We start from the raw sequence: 17,262 nt of genomic DNA, 5'->3' as shown, positions 1-17,262 counted from the left end.
TCTGCACTCTGCCTGACTCGGGCCAGGCACTTGAATCTAGATCTCCCACATACCAGGCGAGTGCCCTAACTGATTGGCTATTCTGGGATGGGTCTCCCTTGTTTTTCCATGAAAAGTTTCAGAAGTTTTCATTCTGAGGAGGAAAGAAACCCAGAGGCGGAAACCTTGATATTTTTGATGAAACAGAGTTCTTGTTTTAGCCCTAATGGGCAGATTACAAATAAATCCCCAGCAAGTACTCCCAGCCCCAGCAGGCCCTGCAATAGCATTTTATGGCACAAGTGTGTCCACCCAGCTATACGTATAGCCCCTGCCTAGTAACAACCTCACCCACGCACACTCCTCCACTGGGAAAAAGTGCGACGGTCACCGTTTTGGCAGACACCCTGGCAATTTACCTGGGGACCCCTAGAGCTAAAAAGCACAGGCTGCTACCTGCTACCCAGCAGCAGCCCCCTACCCTCTGCAGATTGGGCACAGAAGAAACCTTGTATCACACACGCATCCGGGGGGGTCACACATGCACAAACCGTCATGATCATGTGGCCCGTGGCGCTAGTCAAAATGTTTTTCATTCAAATGATTTTCTGAGGAAAAATGCTCTTCTCATGAAACAAACATTTTCCAGGGGTAAACTTTAGTTTTGCTGGAAATTTTTCAGCAGGAAAACTGAAATGACGTTCCCGGCTGTCCGCCAGGAAGGTTCACCTCCCGCAAGGGAAATCGACAACAACTTTCCTGGCCCAGGGACACTGCAGCTGAGCCTTCCACCAAGCTCCAGGAGCTGGAGCTCTCAGCCAGCTCGGGGAGCCAGAGTCTCTGCCTCTCCATCTCTAGAGCTTAGGGGGGAAATGGGGAGACAACGCACCCACCTCTTTGCAGGGCCGGCTCCAGGCACCAGCTTCTCAAGCAGGTGCTTGGGGCGGCCGCTCCGGAGAGGGGCGGCACGTCCAGGTATTCGGCGGCAATTCGGCGGACGGTCTCTCACTCCGCCTGGGAGTGAAGGACCTCCCACCGAATTGCCGCCGCAGATCGCGATCGCGGCTTTTTTTGTTTGTTTGTTTTTTGTTTTGGCTGCTTGGGGCGGCCAAAACCCTGGAGCCGGCACTGCCTCTTTGGCTCCTGGAGCTGCAGGGGAGGGGAAGGGAGGCTGAGTAGCCAGGCACTCTGGTCAGGGAAGGCTCTGGTCAGTTTCACAACTGACATCGACAAGAGCCTTCCAGGAGAAAGGATGAAAAATTCCATTTGGTTCTTCTGAAATAGAATTTCTCTTCAAAATTTCCCACCAAAAAAAAAAAAAAAAAAAATCTCACCTTTGACGTTTCGTCCCAGTTCAAGACCATTTATTTTTAAGTGAAGTTTCTCCGGAAAAGGGATTTCCTTCTTCCAACTCGTCCAAAAAAGCCCTAAATTAAACACGTGCCATAAAGAAACAGACATGCCGTTTTCCAACGGACAACAATACTGGGTGTTTACAGAGCGACTTCCATCCCAAAGATTCCAACGTGCGTTACAAACTGCACTTCCCCTACCCATGAAATGCAGCCACCTCTGGGGTGGCATGCGGCAGCCGTTCAGCAGCAACAACCAGGAAAAGTGATTAGGAGTCCCTGGTTTTGACAAAGCTTGCCAAATATGACATTAAAAAGCAGCTACTCACGCCAATGTCTCCGTTCTTAGGATCTTGCAGGGAATTTGATTGTTTCTCCTAAGCAGTCTGCTACGAGTGATATTCCCAAGAGTTCTAAAGTACCTGGAAAAGTCTGTTCACTGTGGATTCAATTTCTCTTTTGATTAAACACCACAACTGTATAAAGAGCTGCATTATGTAAGATAAAGGATGTTAAGCAAACCAGATGCAAATTAAACTGACAGGTCTGTCATTCGGACGGACTGATATAGCTGTGGCAGCTGCTTCCCCAGTATTCAGGCCCCATCTCTGTCTCCAGCAGGACTCTTCTGCTGTTGAGTTTCCTCACGGTGATTAAATGTTGGAGTGTTTTTGTGCATGTGTGCATGAGAAAGAGCATGCAGGTGTGTGATTTGGGTGTGCACTTATATCTGTGGAATGCTCTGAGTGTGGGTGTGTACACACTGCTGCGCATGCACGGTGTTTGTCAGCAGGAGTGCTGCGTGTACGTGCCGCGTGCAGAGCGTGTGTGGGGTGTTCGTGTGGTGCTGAGAGTGCACGGGAGTAGTTTGTGAGCATGAGTGTTGTCGTGCGGTAACACAACCTGTTGAATTTGTCTATGCAAGGTGTACTTAGAGCATCTGTGTGGAGTTCACCTGCACCAAATGGGGTGTGTATGGCATTTGGGGGGGAGGGATAGCTCAGTGGTTTGAGCATTGGCCTGCTAAACCCAGGGTTGAGAGTTCAATCCTTGAGGGGGCCACTTAGGGATCTGGGGCAAAATCAGTACTTGGTCTTGCTAGTGAAGGCAGGGGGCTAGACTCAATGACCTTTCAGGGTCCCTTCCAGTTCTATGAGATAGATATATCTCCATATATGTTTGGGCCAGCATTATGTAAACACTTGAATATTTTGTCTATTAACCCCACTCAAACAGTTTTTCACCCTCAATCTTATACCAACCCCCTGTGTCTCTGTATGGGTGGGCAGAACAGTGGAGGAGAGATTTTGTTAACAATCTACTGGTCCGAGAGAAAACGAACAAGATGAAACAAACTGAGAAATAGTATCTGTCGGAAAACCTGTTCTTTTTGCAGGCAGGCTAGGAGAGCCAGGTTCTTTGCCCAGCTGGAGTGCGGCTTTATGTACCAACGTGAATACTACTAGCTTGGTGTGGGTCTCTCTCGGCTATAGATACTGCATCTCAATCCCCATTATCAACATCTTATTCAGGCATTCTCAGCAAGGAGTGGTGCTGCCATATTTCTATAGGATCTCCTGAGTCTCAGCTCCTTGAATGTACCAGAGCTTCTGCTGTACTGTAACGTAACTCATACGGCGTATTCGAGAGAGAAATCAATTCTCCCCTGCACCTCACTTCCCTGTGACTGAGCATCCCCCTAAAATATCCATTAACGATCAAGTCATCATGAACCATGTTCCTCCATGCCCCTGCTGGGTGGTAAAGGTTAGCTGCTATGGTTTGGTTCTGTCCCTAGGTTCCATTAGGACTGGGTCGTCCCCATGTTCCTCCCTTAGGGCATGTTACAAGTCTGGTCTATTTCAGATGGATTATTCATAAGGCCTTTGTGCTGGTATCTGCCCCCCCTTTGGTTTTCCCCATTCCTCCCTCTGGAGTTGGGAACTGGTCTCTTTGTGGGTGAAGTGCTGGCTACTGGCTTTGTGCCAGTTCCTCTTTTAAAGGCTGATGGCCTGTGGCTGGCTGTTTGCATAATATAAGCCATAAATGAATCATTGTAATATCGGGCCTAACATTTCACACAGCCCCACAGGGGGGATGGCTCTGGCTTCTCTCGCTCCCTGGGCTGAGCACATGGCAGACTCAGCCCCTCTGAGGAGGCTGCAGCCTCCTGCATGGTAGAAAACAGACAGGACTCTGTTACACTGAATATACAAAGGATTCTTTACCGAAGCTGCAGGACATCGACGCTAGCTGTTGTCCTCCCTGGCTCTCCACCTCCCAGCCTGACTGACAGAACCTGCGCTCCCTAACGTCATCACATTCGTTCTCCCTAAGTCCCAGCTTGGATCTTGCAATCACAGAAGGGACTGCCACACTACACTACACTCCTCCCCCCCAACAAATTGGACACTACAGAGAGGGGGCCAAGAATTGCTTGCTGCTGTCAGACTAGGAGGGGTGCTGGTGGGACCTCCATCTTTGGGCCAAGGCAGGGTGTAGTGATTAGGGTAACCAGACGTCCCGATAAAATCAGGACTGTTCCGATTTTGAGGCGTTTGTCCTGCGTCCCAACTGAAGTACGGTCGGGACGCCATTTGTCCCGATATTTTGTTACGGGCTTTTTTTTTTTCTTCTTTACACTCACCCCCCCCCCCCCCCCGTTGACTCTGCCTGCGCCTCTGTCATAACTATAAAGGGAAGGGTAACAGCCCTCCTGTGTACAATACTATAAAATCCCTCCTGGCCAGAGACTCCAAAATCCTTTTCCCTGTAAAGGGTTAAGAAGCTCAGGTAACCCGGCTGACACCTGACCCAAAGGACCAATAAGGGGACAAGATACTTTCAAATCTTGGGGGCGGAGGGAGGCTTTTGTTTGTGCTCTTTGTTTGGGAAGTTGTTCGCTCTTGGGACAAAGAGGGACCAGACATCAATCCAGGTTCTCCAAATCTTTCTGAACAAGTCTCTCATATTTCAAACTTGTAAGTAAACAGCCAGGCAAGGCGTGTTAGTTTATCTTTGTTTTCTCAACTTGTTAATGTACCTTTTGCTAGAGTGTTTATCTCTGTTTGCTGTACTTTGAACCTAAGGCTAGAGGGGGGTCGGGCTAGAGGGGGGTCCTCTGAGCTCTTTAAGTTTGATTACCCTGTGAAGTTATTTTTCCATCCTGATTTTACAAAGATGATTTTTAACTTTTTCTTTAATTAAAAGCCTTCTTTTTAAGAACCTGATTGTTTTTTTTCTTGTTTTGAGATCCAAGGGGGTTGGATCTTGATCTACCAGGAGTTGGTGGGAGGAAGGAGGGGGGATGGTTAATTTCTCCTTGTTTTAAGATCCAAGGGGTTTGGATCTGTATTCACCAGGGAATTGGTGAAGAGTCTCTCAAGGCTACCCAGGGAAGGGAATTAGCTTTGGGAGTGGTGGCAGCGGACCAGATCTAAGCTGGTAGTTAAGCTTAGAAGTTTTCATGCAGGCCCCCACATTTGTACCCTAAAGTTCAGAGTGGGGAAGCAGCCTTGACAGCCTCTCACGGCGCTGGAGTACAGGAATCGACGGGAGAGGGCTTGGAGATCGATTTATCATGTTTAGTCTAGACTCGATAAATCGATCCCCGCTGGATCAATCGCTGCCCGCCAATCGGGCGGGTTGTGTAAACATACCCTTAGACTTCTAAGGCCAGGAGGGCACGAGTAAAGATTGCTAGCTATACTGGTGAAAGCCATAGCAGCTCACCCTCCTAGTGCAGATGCAGTTTGCACTGGTAAATGGTTCTTTTACCGATATAGCTTATGCTGGTTCCCTGAGCAAAATAACCCACACCAGCAAAAACATTTTTATGGGTGTAAAACGGTCTCTAGACTAGGGCTTTTGCCAGTCTATAAAAATGTCACACACACAGATCACGCTTCTGAATGATACTGCTGTATCAGCAAAAGTTTCCAGCGTACACTTGGCCTTAGTCACTTAGGTGCTTTTGAAAACGTGGCCCTCTATGAACAATTCTTAGTCTGTAGTTTGATTGCAGACAGCTTCTGGCAGGAATTCAGAATTCAAGCTGTTTTAACTTGACACAGGACACATGACATGTTGCAGTTTGCTGAGTGGATGGCACGTAACGTAACTCTTCGGATCAAGTTGCTGGTGTAAATACTTATGATCACCAATCTGAAACTGGCTCTCTGCATTTCTGCACTATTGACTTGAAAATCTGTTTCTGCAAACATTCCTGCCAGTGAACCCATTCACTACAACGGTCATGGAAAGCAAACATGAATGGAGTATGGACGCTGCTAAATCAATTTACATAAGCATTCAAATGAACATTTGTTGAGGAGTTTTTCAGTAGCTGTAGCTACAGTCTTGCCCAATATGTATGCTTAAGTTCTGTGAATAGGTGCGGGGGGTGCTGCAGTACCCCCAGGTTTTACGCGGGGCTCTGCTCCTGGCCCCACGCCCAGGGTCCCGACTGTCAGCCCCACAGGGGCTCTGCGCCCGCCCCCAGCTGTGGCCTCAGCCTGGGCCCCCTTCCCCCTGCGTGCATCCTCCCCTCCTGAAGCCACGGCCCTGCTCTCGGCCCCAGCTCTAGGGGGCGGCAGGGGGCTCAGACAGGGGCAATGGGGGGGTGTAGCACCCCCACTATAAAAAGTGTTCCAGAGCCACTGGTTCGGTGCATCATGATTAGGGCACATTGGTTCTCACCTACGTGCTTTTCACGTCTGAAGAGATAAACTTTAGTCATCATCTGACTATTTTTAGTCAATTATACCCAAAAAAGTCCTGGCATATAATGGTCTTTTTTCCTGTCTTTTTTTAAATCTCTCAGTGGATGCTAAAGTCACCATATGGTCCACAGTAAAACCCTAAATGCTTGTAGTGCCAAATAAATAATGATCAAAAGTAGACAAATGAAACCAAAGTTTAAGAGAGATTATATAATGCAGCCTATGATCGAGAGAGAAAAAGTCAGACTGAAAGGAGCGAAGCAAGCATTTGGTGGAAATACGCATGGGTTTACAACAGAAGTGCAGATTTTTGCTGTAGGCAAAATGTATGCAACCACTTGAAGAATTTTAATTGTGGCTTATTTTGTACATGGGTCTAATCAGGAGCCAAGAGCTTTTAATACCAAGAAAGCGATTTTGTCTGCAATGCCAGCTCTAACAGGAAGCCATCAGAGGGGCCATAATTAGGCAATAAGACACTCCCAGGCAATGGATTTCAGGGGATCTGTTGCACGCCTTGAGTGGTGTTAAGGGACATGAGGCCAAAGGGCATGGGGCTTTCAGAGAGCAAGAAGTCCAATTATTTCCGAGGACTGCGCTGGCCCGGAGTGCCTGTTTGCTATTAGCAAGAGAACATAGAAAGAATCCTAAAAGAAATAAAAAGTTAGAGCTGCCCATTTTAAAGGGGCTAGAAATATACTTCTCCGCTCATCACGCTGTCTCACATACAGTTTGGTGGCCTGGGATGGGCTCACGTGGTACGGAAGTGGTTGAGGGGAAGGAGGAGTTGCTGGGTGCTGCACAGTGGGACTGGAGCAGGACCCAATGCCTCACAGTGGGAGGTCAGAGGCCAATCAAAAACGTGCGGCTCCCTCCACATTGTCACACCCAGGGTTACCCTGGGCCCAGCTCTTCTTTGACTGGGGCAGGCTCCTTTTCCAATGTGGGGCTAGTCAAAGCAGTGTGACTCTGGGGAGCCATAGTTACTGTCTCCCAGCTGGACGGGAGTTCAGATCTGCTCTGTGTGTGTGTCAGAAGAGGATGGGCCAAATACAGAGGGGAGTCTGCGTTGGCAGAATTCACCCCCCAGACCTTGCCAAGCACAATTTTGCTCTCACAGTGGCAACTCCATAAAAGCCAGTGGTGTAACTGGCATCAGCACCAGGGACCTTGGTACACATCTCACAGCAACTTAGACATCACCCCCCGCCTGCCAACACATTCATCTCTGCATTTGTCCCAGTAAGCCAGTCCAACTCAGCATGACTCGCGGAGAGGGGTGCATCAGGAAAGGCAGCTCACCGGAGAGTGTAAAAGTATGTGAGGGAGGCCACCCCCTAGTGTAACTTACCCGTTCCCTTGCCCCATCCAGTCCATACAAAACGCAGCCACTCAGATCAGCTCCCCAGCCCTTGGCTCCGACTGCGTCACTTCCTTTTCAAATCCTTCCATCGGCTCGCCCGGCTCCACGGCACCAAGTTCAAGCCCTACATAGTTCTGCCCCTCGCTACGCCCTGCTGCTGGGCTTACTGCATGGGCCTGCATCCCCATCCGTTCTGCCAGCAATGCCCATGCCGGTGCGCTGTCGGTCCACCTCTCCCCTCCACATCACCCTCCGACCCATGAAACTCCCTTCTCAAACTGGCCCGCAAGGTCACTGCCCTGCACTCATTCACACCTCTCCCAAAGACCCACCTCCTCCAAGAAACAAGCCGACGACGGGCCAGAGCCAAAGCCCTCTGCAGGCCACGAAAGCCCTTCCATCAGCTTCAGTGGGCTTTGGAGCAGGCCCGTCTAAGGCATCTGTTTATCTGTTTCATCTCTTCACACTCGGAGGGAGCTGCCCATTTAGGGACTGAATGCTGACAAGGAGAGGCCGAGAAGCACAGCAATAAGTCTGGGGGCCGCCGTCGGGGGAGCAGAGCGGGTGAGTGCGGAAGGAAGATAGGCACTTACTGACTGTTGACATTCCAGCCTTAATGTTAACTCGAGGTTATTTTTGTACATACACACAGTGCTGCAGAGCATGTATATTACGAGACAGGCAGACACCCGTACTTACAGCTAATCTTGGCTCGACGAAGCTTCCTGTCGGGTGGACGAGGAACATCTGTGCGAGATCCTGAAGGCAGCACAGCGCATCTGTCAAGGTGGCGGCAGCTCACAGCGGGGTTGCAGCCGGTTTTACACAGATAAGTACTAGCTGCCGTTACAAAGTTGCTCCGTTCACCGGGACCATTTCAATCTGGGCGAACCCTCTTTAACCCTTGTTCTACTCATCACCGTCAGACACCGCAGCGGTGATCCAGTTGGCAGAGGGGATGTCACACTCACAGCAGAACTCAGCTCTCCCTGCCCTGCAGCCTTGGATAATCATCGCACATCACACCAGGAGGTGCAACCTGGAGGGGCAAAGACATTGGACATGGGTCTGCTGGACCACTGCAAAACACTAGGGGCCAGATTCTTTTCTCCTGTACACTGGCCTTACTCCAAACAGAGTCACTCCAGATTTACACCAGTTTAAGTGAGGCTTGGTCTACACTGAAGATTGGCCCCAGTTATAGCCCACAGGCGTGGCTGCACCAATGCAAGCTACAGAATAGACAGACTATATTGGACGCTGTGATTTGCACCTTCTTGAAATCAGGATGAGATGCACTGGCTTATATTGGCTTTGCCTGCCTACATCAGAGCAGCTACACTAGTGGCTGAAACCCCCCAAGGTGGACAAGGCCTGAGCTCCAGATCTGGACCCATCTCTCTGCACTACGTAGGGTGACCAGACAGCAAATGTGAAAAAAATCAGGACAGAGGGTGGGGGGTAATAGGAACCTATATAAGAAAAAGACCCCAAAATTGGGACGGTCCCTATAAAATCGGGACATCTGGACCCTAGCGCTACGGGGCCTGCCAAAATGCTCCTCTTGTCTAACTCTGTGCTTACGTAATGCTTTGCCGCTTCTAGTATTTTACTGCTGGAGGCAAAGGCCGAAGCAGCCAGACATATGCAGGACGTACCCCCAGCTCCGGTTTGGCAGGCAGAGTGGGCATGAATAGATCTGTAAGCAAGGCCTGAATGAATGCTTCCCTGACAGCCAGCTGGGAGGGGGGACAGAGACCCTGGGTGCATTTATGTAAATACAGTTTGCTCCTGTTTTGCTTAGATTTGCGAAATATTCAGCTGATGGAGCGGTGTTTTGCTCATTGTAATCCACTTGGCTGGTGTTGGGTCACAAATTATGTTCGTGCTGAATGCGGGGGTAGTGAAATTATGGTTACCAATGTTTGTCATTAGAGTGGGACTACGGAAAAGCAGGACTGTGCTTAACCTGTCCCAAAGGAGAGAGTCACGGTCAGTGTAAAGAACCTTGGTAAAACAAGAGCTCGCATGTCCGAGCGCTGTGAAAGGAAGCAGGGTGGGGGCAGGGATACTAGTCAGGAACCTGCACACTCTCAAGGGTTCTTCCTAGACTGCTTTAACTTGTTTCCCCCAAGCTGTTCAAAAAATACCGCTAAATAGACTCATTAGGAACCGCTTTTGTGGGTTAAAACCCACTTCATCAGGTGCATGGAGTGGAAAATACAGGAGCAGGTATATAGAGTATACACAGTACATGAAAAGATGGGAGTTGCCTTACTAAGTGTGTGGGGCGGGGATCAGTGCTAACGAGACAATTCAATTAACAGTAGAATACCAAGGGAGGAAAAATCACTTTTGTAGTGGTAATGAGAGTGGCCCATTTCAAACTGGATCTGCACTGACCAAGGACAGCAAGTGAGAGTGGGGAGTAGAGAAGGGGCGGGCATGTGAAGAGGACTTTTGGGTTGCTGAACTTAAGAACTTGAGGGGAAAAGGGCAAGGCCCAACCTACTTGGGGTGGGTCTTTTACTCATGGTTTATGTTTATGAACTGTGTTTTCCCAAATTAATGCCAAGTTACTTCCCTCCTTTTATTAAAAGTTTCATAGAATCATAGGATTCAGGGATGGAAGGGACCTCAGGAGGTCATCTAGTCCAACCCTCTGCTCAAAGCAGGACCAATCCCCAACTAAATCATCCCAGACAGGGCTTCGTCAAGCCTGACCTTAAAACCCTCTAAGGAAGGAGATTCCACCATCTCCCTAGGTAACCCATTCCAGTGCTTCACCACCCTCCTAGTGAAATAGTGTTTCCTCATATCCAACCTAAACCTCCCACACTGCAACTTGAGATCATTACTCCTTGTTCTGTCATCTGCTACCACTGAGAACAGTCTAGATCCATCCTCTTTCGAACTCCCTTTCAGGTAGTTGAAAGCAGCTATCAAATCCCCCTTCATTCTTCTCTTCTGCAGACTAAACAATCCCAGTTCCCTCAGCCTTTCTTCATAAGTCATGTGCTCCAGCCCCCTAGTCATTTTTGTTGCCCTCCGGTGGACTCCTTCCAATTTTTCCACATCCTTCTTGTAGTGTGGGGCCCAAAACTGGACACAGTACTCCAGATGGGACCTCACCAATGTTGAAAAGTTTCTTTTCTACACTCAGACTCTGTGCTTGCGAGTGGGGCAGTATTCCTCTCAGAGGCACCCATGGGTGATGTATAAATTTCCCAGGTTACTGGATAGGCGCTGAAGCCGGTTCTGTGTTGGATCGATGGAAAGGAACCCCTAGATATTGAACCCAGCCCTGGTTGCTGCTGGCTCTGTCTGGCAGAAGGGTTACAGATCATTTACTGTGGGTCGGTGAAGTGGGAGGAGGAAATCGTTCGCTGCACTGTGCATAAGGTCAAAGCCGAGTCTGCGAGAGGGGAGCGATCTAAGCCAGGCTCCTGCATTCGCCATCGATGGTCACAGGAGTGACTCTGTCTGGGGATTGGTCCGGCTTTGAGCAGGGGGTTGAACTAGATGACTTCCTGAGGTCTCTTCCAACCCTAATATGATTCTACCATATTCCCATGCCCAGCCAGCCTTTGAAAAGCACTGCAGGGACGCAGCCGCTTGTGGTTACAGAGAGCTGCCTTCTCACCCTGGCAGAGGGACACCAGTCGGCATCCCGGCCAAGCTGGGAAACATTCTGGTGGGAGGCACAGTCCAGTGCTCTGAAACCAGGGCAACTCCTGCCCTTTCCAGATCTCTTAGACCTGTCCTGTTCCTTTCCAGCCTCACAGCCACACCTCTCAAACAGGCCCACACGAGATTTCCCCCTCAACCACCACAACAGCCTCCTCTCCGGCCTCCCAACACACACACACAGACGTTGCCTCCCTTCAATCCATACAAAATACAGCCACTGAGATCATCTCCCAGCTCAACCATTTGACCAGATCCTTCCCCACTTCCAGTCCCTCCACTGGCTCCCCATCCGTTAGCCCAGCAAATTTAAGCTTCTGGTCACCCCACCCTTACAGGTCTGTCCGTCCTTTATCCTTTAACCACAAGTCCACACCGCCTCTGAGCCATATCCCCTAACGCTACACCCCCCGCATTCTCATCCTTGTCAACTCGCTTGTCATCTTCTCCCACACCTCCCTCTGCAGTCTCCTGTGCACGGTACAAGCTCACCACCGTGCTCTGCCACAGAGCCTGTACCCTGCCCACACGCCACACCCTTTTACGAGCCCACTCGTCCTGTGCTGCCTCCAGTGAACCTAACTTTTAAAATAACCATCTCGCTTCTCCTTCCCGTACCCTCTGCCTTATACCATGAGCTCTTCAAGGTGGGACTGTCCCTGCTTCGCTGTCTGGAAAGCACTATCACACTGTGCGAACTAACTCACAAAGAGTAACAACGTTTCCTATTTGTACAACACGAGCACCTAGGGGACCCAGCTAAAATCAGAGCCCCTTGGTGCTAGGTGCTGGACAGACACAATAAGAGAGCTCTTGTCTCATGAGCTTCCACTCGGCACTTAAGCAGCGCTTTTCAGCTGTAGGGCTCCCAGTGCTTTACAGAGGTGGGGATCATCATTAGAGCTGGTTGGAAAAAAAAATGCCTGTTATAGTTCAGGGAAATTTTTTGAATAATTGTTTTACCACATTTCCTCAGGAGACGTTTTCCAGTGTTTAACAGAAACTGAAACCTAAACATTTTTTGTTTTTTGAAAACTATTTTTGGTTAAAAATAAATAAATAAATGAATACAGTTTGGTTTTCAATAAAATACATCAGTCAAATTTTTCCCTTTTTATTTTATTTTTTCAAAAATAAACTAAAGTGAAAAACATTCCAAGACAATTTTGGTTTAGGTTGAAAATCCATTTTTGGTCAGAAAAATGTCAGATAGCGCTATTCAATTCTTCCCATTATACAGATGGGGGAAACAAGAAAGCAGGGTCAAATGGCCCCCCTCACTGGCCTTGGCTGAAACCTAACCTCTCTGGACCGCATTCTCTGTTGCTCCATGACTGCACTTGGCACAGATATCACTCTCGGGACAGCCATGGACCTACCCAAAAGGCAGCATTGCTCCGGCTGCAATGGCTTTCTAGGGATTGTCTACCACTTTATGCTAGTGGAAGCAAAATGTTTCCCTGTCACGTCCCTTCTCTTCCCCAGCTCAGTCCCTTCACCAGGGGAACTGGGAGAGAGGCCAGACTAGCGTAGATCTGTTCTAGGAGCCGTATACCAACAGACAGAGCAATAGGTATTACCTGGGAGCCTCTTCCCCGCCTTTATGGCCTCCTTACAATGACAGAGCAAAGAGACAGAGTACAAGGGAGAATCAGGTCCTCAGTCTCAGTTACCCAGTCTGTACAATGGGTTTATCAGCCCCCATTAGGCCCCAAGGGCCACAGGCTGAGGGTATCCTCCATTCACTAACCTCCCTGGACCTGACAGAAAGGGGCAGGAGGATCAGCCATCTCCATGGCACTGCAGCCTGCCATGCTCGGATGAAGGACATTTTAAATACCCCTCCTTACACCCCCCAAAGGTCTGTGCAGCAGATTTAAATGACCCATAGATCACTCCAGTAGTTACGAGGACTCTGTCAAGTCACCCTCCCTCCGTTTGTTCCACCCATTTGTCCTAGATGCATAGATTCCAAGGCCAGAAGGGTCCATTGTGATCATCTAGTCCAGTGGTTTTCAAACTTTTTAGGCTGCCTGCCTCTTTCCAAATAACGTAGCCCGCCACGTACCCCCATCTGAGATAGGGTCATAATATACCTATGATTAGATTACCAAGTCTTACTAAATAAAGTGCGTTGTCCGCCATTACAGGATTTTTCTCATGTACCCCGTGACGAGAGCTTGCGTTCCACTAGGGGTCCGTGTACCCCAGTTTGAAAACCACCACCCATCTAGTCTGACCTCCTGTCTAACACATGCCAGAGAACTTCCCCCAAAACAATTGCCAAAGCAGCTCTTTTAGAAAAACATCCAATCTTGATTTTAAAGTGACCAGCGATGCAGAATCCACCATGAGGCTGGGTAAATTGTTCCACTGGTTAATTAACCTCACCGTTAAAATATTACACCTTATTTCCAGCGTGAACATGTTTAGCTTCCACTTCTAGCCATTGGATCACGTTAGACCTTTCTCTGCTAGATGGAAGAGCCCGGTACTAAATATTTGTTCCCCACGTATATACTTATAGATTGTAATCGAGTCGTCCCTTAGCTTTCTATTTGTTACACTAAACGGTCATGTCTCGTCTTCAGTTCGACTGTACGCTACACTGTCGCACTCTGAACGTACAGCACCCAGAGCAAGGAGAGACAGTGCTTAGGTACAGATTGTTATTAGGGTTAAGCCTCCCTCACTATTTCTACCCCATGAATCTACATTTAAAAGTTTGGGTTAAGCCTGGACCCCTTCCTTGCCCCTCAAATGTCCCCATGCAACTGCCCATCAATTTAACTTTGGGTCTTCGTTGCCCATATGGTGCCACTGGCTGTTAGCCAGCCTGTAAATTAAAGGCCTCCAGCTAGCACCCCATCACCCTAATGACACAGACAGTGCCCCTTCAGCACCATCTGCCTTTGCTGGAGGACCCACGCTTTACGCTCAAGCAGCTTCCTCGGTGCTGTGCCTGCTACTGTCACCCCCATTAACGCAGTGTGGCTCTGTCCCCTGCTGCTGTGTGATCCCACCAGGGCACCGCTCCCTGCTCTGTGCGAACAGCCCTCTCGGTAAATTAGTGCTCATCCTAGACACAGCAACATGATGGAATCCACATTGAAGACGCAACGTGAAGATGAGCATCAGTTCACTCAGGTTAGGAACAGATTTTCTTCCTTTCCTTCTCCTCTGTCCACCCCCAGCTCAATAGAAAAATGACAGCTTCTACCTAAAGGTTACCAGCTTTCATACAACATCCCCTGCCCCCCTCCAACACCGCTTCAAATCACCTTCGAATTGCTACTGCATTATTCCACCCATTTTTAAAAACTCTAATTAAAGACACACTCAAATCAGAGAGCCTATTTTTAGAATAATGGCCTGGGACCAGCTCTGCCACAGAGACATGTTGTGTGACTTTAAACACCAGACTTAACCGCTCTGTGCCTCAGTTTACCCATCTGCAGGCAGACTAACACACCTGAGAGGGACGCTATGCAAGTAGATGTATGTCCATAGAGTGTTTTAAAGTTTTCTGGTGAAAAATGCTTGTTAGATTAGACTGTATTGCTTTTTCACTTCCTACATCCTATGTCGCACAGAAGCCAAAGAGAAACAGTGTTCACAATAATACTGCTCCCTGCTTTTGCATGTCTTTCACCTTAATTTCCAGCACAACATACAGTGTCCATAGACTATCTACACATAATGCAAAACCTTAAGAGACACATGCACTCTCTTCTCTATCTCCCACACGGAGACACCCTATGCACAGACATTACATTGTCACACGCAGGCTGCACAAACCTCAGATTGCTCTTCCAGTACATACACACACACACACGAAACTGACCCACATACACCGCACAGAAGCTACACACAGATATTATGCATGCACACAAACCCCAACAGATACCTACACCTCGCACTTGTGTGCTCACACAGAGAAAAAATACCAAGACACACCACATACTGCACACTCACAGATTGCTTTTTAGAGTCACATAGACCACTGAGACCGTTCTGGGTCAGTCACTGCCTCCCACACTCACCAAGCCAGATCCACTGTACATCAGGCAAAACTGCCAGCAGCTACTCACCCCTCATGGCCCGTTCCTTTTGCTACCAGCCGTGATGGATCGTCCTCTGCTTAGACAACATCACAAAAGGCCACACACACACACACACACACAAAAAACCGTGGAAGGGACCAAAAAGAATCCCACCTAGCCACACGACTGTATTTTCCTGGCTCTTCACAGGAGAGGCACAGAGTCATGGGTCAAAGCAAAGCACACAGCTACGGCTACTGTATAAGGACTGCAACAGTAAAGATCTCAGAGAAGAGGAGGGCTTGTCCAGGCTGTTCACTCTGTGCAGAGTTCCTCGGCTTACCCAGCACTGGGCTCCAGCCATGCACTCACTAATACATCCCAGACGTCAGGGGCAGGGGGTGGGCCCTGCCTGTTCTCTCTGGCTGAGCAAAAATGCAGAGACGCTGGGTGAGTGCACAGAACACTCATCTCTGGCGGGCTCAAGGGTCTGTTTTATGTTACCGGACTTGTTTTGGCAGGAGACTGCCCAAATATATGTGAAACAATGAGACAACCCAACATGCTTAAGCACTGGATTTACCCCCAGAAACACCAGCCTAAAAGCACGTGCATTTTTCCTTCCCAAATTCGCTACGTGTCCAACCTCTGATCTTATAAATGCTTATATCAGCACAGCTATTTGTAGGTTATTTTTTTCCTGAGCAGAGAAGATGCATTACTGGACCCCATAGACAAGGACCCACCAACTCCAAGCAACCCTGCCATAACAGATGCAAAGTCTGCAGACATATCTCCACTGCTGTGATGATCAATACTCCCCACAACACACCTTTCAAGATCCGGGGGTCCTACATACACCTATCGCAATGTGTGGTCTACCACATCCAGTGCGCTAAATGCCCCAGTAACAACTATGTGGGTGAAATGAAACAACCACTATGCTCTCTAATGAGAGTAAAGCGTTTGATACGGTACCACACGAGGAATTATTGGTTAAATTGGAAAAGATGGGGATCGATATGAAAATCCAGAGGTGGATACAGAACTGGTTAAAGGGGAGACTGCAGCGGGTCGTACTGAAAGGTGAACTGTCAGGTTGGAGGGAGGTCACCAGTGGAGTTCCTCAAGGTTCGGTATTGGGTCCAATTTTATTTAATCTATTTATTAATGACCTCGGAACCAAATGTAGGAGTGGGCTGATAAAGTTTGCGGATGACACAAAGTTGGGAGGTATTGCCAACTCGGAGAAGGATCGGGATATCCTGCAGGGAGACTTGGATGACCTTGTAAATTGGAGTAATAGAAATAGGATGAAATTTAATAGTGAAAAGTGTAAGGTGATGCATTTAGGGATGACTAACAACAATTTTAGTTACAAGCTGGGGACGCATCAGTTAGAAGTAACGGAGGAGGAGAAAGACCTCAGAGTCCTGGTAGACCGCAGGATGACTATGAGTCGACAATGTGACGTGGCGGTGAAAAAAGCCAATGCGGTCTTGGGATGCATTAGGCGAGGTATATCTAGTAGGGATAAGGAGGTGCTGCTTCCGTTATACAAGGCACTGGTGAGACCTCATTTGGAATACTGTGTGAAGTTCTGGTCTCCCATGTTTAAAAAGGATGAACTCAAACTGGAACGGGTACAGAGAAGGGCCACTAGGATGATCAGAGGAATGGAAAACCTGTCGTATGAAAGGAGACTTGAGGAGCTCGGTTTGTTTACCCTAACCAAAAGAAGGCTGAGGGGGGATATGATTGCTCTCTTTAAATATATCAGAGGGATAAATACCAGGGAGGGAGAGGAATTATTTCAGCTCAGTACTAATGTGGACACGAGAACGAATGGATATAAACTGTCCGTGGGGAAGTTTAGGCTTGAAATTAGATGAAGGTTTCTAACCATCAGAGGGGTGAAATTTTGGAACAGCCTTCCGAGGGAAACAGTGGGGGCGAAAGACCTCTCTGGCTTTAAGATTAAGCTAGATAAGTTTATGGAGGGAATGGTTTGATGGGATAACATGATTTTAGTCAATTAGTCAACAACGTGCCATCGCTGATAAATAGTATCAATGGTCAATGAGGGTCTGGCTGGAGAATCTTGCCTGCATGCTCGG

General features: G+C 48.5%; 1 protein-coding gene across 2 annotated transcripts in view; it reads right to left on the bottom strand.

Annotated features, from left to right (window-relative positions):
* Nucleotides 1–15,529, bottom strand: part of GJC2 (gap junction protein gamma 2) — a 114,997-nt gene extending 99,468 nt beyond the window's left edge. The window contains exons 1-2 of one of the 2 annotated variants that reach the window (XM_024107406.3): nucleotides 15,194–15,529; nucleotides 8,115–8,454 (exon numbers count right to left, since the gene is read on the bottom strand). The gene's annotated coding sequence lies outside the window, so the exon portion shown is untranslated. Of the gene's footprint in view, nucleotides 1–7,403; nucleotides 7,910–8,114; nucleotides 8,455–15,193 lie in introns of those variants that run through there. The other variant, XM_005286294.4, reaches the window with a different exon arrangement.
* Nucleotides 15,530–17,262: the final 1,733 nt, after the last annotated feature.

This window comes from Chrysemys picta, chromosome 2 (genome assembly GCF_011386835.1).
Source record: "Chrysemys picta bellii isolate R12L10 chromosome 2, ASM1138683v2, whole genome shotgun sequence".
NCBI classification, from domain to species: Eukaryota; Metazoa; Chordata; order Testudines; family Emydidae; genus Chrysemys; species Chrysemys picta.
This window is presented reverse-complemented; position numbering and strand designations above follow the sequence as displayed.